Genomic DNA, 3,675 nt, shown 5'->3' on the forward strand with positions numbered 1-3,675 from the left:
AGCGGGCGGAGTAAAATGTTCCCTCATATCCTTCACTGATCGATAGAAAAAACACCATGTCCTTGTAGATTGGGAATAAACAGCTACCTTTAGTACTGTTATACCAATTGCTCGCAATAACGTTGACTCCATCCTTGAAATCAACAACCATGTAGGGTTTCTGACTCATCTAAATCAAAAGTAATCATGGTAATCTCTAAAATTATGAGTATTATATAGTATATAATATATACTATGAAAACACAATTTGTAAATATTCGAACTTTATCCTGAACTCCTAAAATCTCTTGAACTATGAAACACAATTTATACACAATTTATAAATATTAGAACTTTATCCTGAAATCTCTTGAACTAGATCAACAAACTATTGAAATGAATCAGCAAACTCTTGAAATAAATCAGCAAATTCTTAAACTAAATCCTGGAAGAAATCTGTTAACTTCTGAGAGAAATCTGTTAACTCCTGGAAGAAATCTGTTAAATGTATTAAAATATAAAACAAATGTATTGAATTCTGAAATAAATGTATTCAATTCTTTAGCGAAACTTCAAGTATTGAAACACTTAGTTCCTGGCAAATCTGGTCAATTCAAATAATGAATATAAATTAATTTCAACAGAATAATGAATGATGATAACCTCTTTCAGTGGCGGCGGAGAAATCAAAAATAATCTTTCTATTTAGGAATTAAAATGGCCCCTACCTGGTGTCATCATGAAGTTAGGTGCACGCTACCAAGGTCACAGGCTAGACAACATAACAATAATGAAATAAATATAAAATATAACAAATAATACATTCTACTATCAATAACAACAACTTACTATCATTACATTGAAAATGCCGCATATTTTTCCATTTCTGTCCCAAGAGGAAATGCTACATATTTTTTCTTACCTTCTGTTATTGGCCATGATCCCAAATCCGATATTGAACTCACCATACATTCTCCTATTAAAGATGATTTGCATGGATGATCATACAAATCATCTTTAATTTTTAACTCTTTTCCAATAACTACTAGTTCCTGTCTAATTGAACGAAATGCAACATTAATGATAATAATTTTGTCATTAGCCAAAGCACAAAATGAATCTGATTTTTCATTAATATTAAAACTATATGAGCCAGAGGCAAATGTTGAAAAAAAAGGTAAATTTTTGAAAAAAAAACTTGGAAACAATCCAAGAGGTCCACGATTTTGAAACTGAAATTCAAAATTTTTGAATCGATAAAAACTTAGGAACGCCAAATCGCCAAAAAAAACTTAAATTGTCCAAACTGTACTGCGTGTGATAAAAATTGTAAAAAGTTATAACTTATCCACTCACCATCTATCATTGAAAACCTTATAAAATCATGGACTGATTTCCAAACTGAACTAGTGCTGTATGACATCGTGCCTTAAGGCAAATTGCTGGAGCTTCCCGTGCCGTAACGAAATGTTCGAGGAATATCAAATGTTTTTAAATACATTATTATAAATGCTGTAACGTTATCTTTATAAAAATTATATGAACTGAATTACAAAGTTATAATTATTTATTTAGAGTATATAAGTGATCTTTAGAACGTTAGCCAGAATTAAAATTAAAATATGAAATAATTTTGATATGCAAAAAAAAAAAATTGAAATAAAAGATTTTTTTTCCAAAAGCTCCAAAAGCAATTATTTTGTCAAAACAAGCAGAAAGTTTTTTGAATCATTCAATTCGGATGCTTAGTTCTCTCAAAAACTGCGATTTTTTGCACTTTTAGCTCGGTATCTCCAAAACGATTGGACCTGCCTTTGCCAGAAACTAATCACCACTTCTACCGTCACTACGAATTGAATGTTTTTGTATCATTCAGATCGGATGCTCCGTTCTCTCAAAAACTATTTCTATTTTCTGCACTCTTCGCTTAGTATTTCCGAAATAGCTGGACCTGCCTTTGCCAAATACTAATCAGCACATCTCCCTATTAATAGGAATCAAATGTTTTTTAACCATTCAAATCAGTTGATACGTGCTCTCAAAAACGTGGACGAAAAATTGTATCCATACATACATATATATACACATCACATCCAATTTTTCTGAGGCATGCCAAAATGTTGGAACCTTCTGAAAATGTTCAATTGCGATTTTTGGCCGATTACAATAACTAACTAGTGGGGCGCATGGCATCGTGCCTTAAAGCAAATTGCTGGAACTTCCCGTACCAATTTTTTTTTTAAAAGATTAACATTTTACAAAAAAAAAAATTACTCTGAAAAATTAGATTTTTGAGAAACTATAAATTTTTGACAAAAATTTCCTTTTTGAAAAAATAAACTTTTTGAAGAAAAATTTATTTTGAAATATTTTGGAAATTCTGAACTTTTTTTCAAAGCAATCGTACTGCTTTAACTGCATAGAGACGAAATATCAAAGCGCGTAAGCGCCGCATCGCCGTCTAACGGATAAACATTGGTACGGAACCAATAGGAATGTAAACAAAATTTATACTTATTGTTAAAATCTCTATAAAATATTTGATAATTTGATGTGCATATGTCTAATGATTATTTTTGACCGCCAAATGGCATTTTTTTTACTAGACCTGCCTTCATGAAAATGTGATCAGTTCTTCATTTTGTTAATATAAGTAACATGTTTTTTAAATTATTCAAATCGGACGCTTCGTTCTCATAAAAACTGAGTTACCGTTTTTGGCACTTTTTGCCCCATATCTTCGGAACGGCTAGACCTGCCTTCGCCAAAAATTAATCCTTATCAATACGAATATAGTAATTTTTGAATTAGTCAAATTGCTTCTTCCGTGTTCTCGAAATCGAAAATTTGTATCCGAACACGCACATACACGCACACGCACATATATACACGCACACACACACACACACGCACATACATCCATTTTTTCTAAGGTATGCCAAAATGTTCAGAAGGTTTTGAAACGTAAAGATATATAACAATTTTCATTTTCGATTTTTTTGCGTTTACTATAACTTGCCCCACGGGAAGTTAAAAATAAAATAAAAAAAGAGTAAACTTATTTTAGTAATGCCTCACTTATTATAATCTGAAGATCACAAATAAAAAGTAATAACATAATTACATGAATTCATTTTCATAATTAAACAATATTTCTAAAAGTAACAATGATTAATTTTCATACATAACAAATTTTTAAACCCAACTTAGAAAAACAACTATCCGTAAAAAATGGTAAATATGTATATTAGACGTTAACAAATTATTCACAATTGTCGAAACAAGTTGTAATCACAGATAATTCATAATCTATCCTTAAGCTTATAATCGAATATTTGTCTTTATTCATTTTAAAACATCCTTAAATTTATTTTATTATTTTGGTAATATACTTTTATATCTCTGTATGTTTTTATAGCATGCTTTGTTATTCATCAAATTGTCATGGATTATATTAAGACTAAAACATATCAGAAAATTATTTGTTTACACAAGAAAGAAGTGAAAATATTCACAGACAAATGAAAATTAATAATCTGTATCAACTTTTTCATTGCAATTTGAAATAATAGCTTGAGACAATAAGGATTTAAATATAATCTTTTCTTTGATTAATTACTTCCCCTCAAGTGATTATTCAAATTTAAATAATATCTTAACTTATCAAATAAGACAGAAAAAAGAGGAATGGTTCAG

Source organism: Ctenocephalides felis, unplaced genomic scaffold (assembly GCF_003426905.1).
Source record: "Ctenocephalides felis isolate EL2017-DRISC unplaced genomic scaffold, ASM342690v1 CF-g0.4_SCAFFOLD_00845, whole genome shotgun sequence".
Lineage (NCBI taxonomy): Eukaryota > Metazoa > Arthropoda > Insecta > Siphonaptera > Pulicidae > Ctenocephalides > Ctenocephalides felis.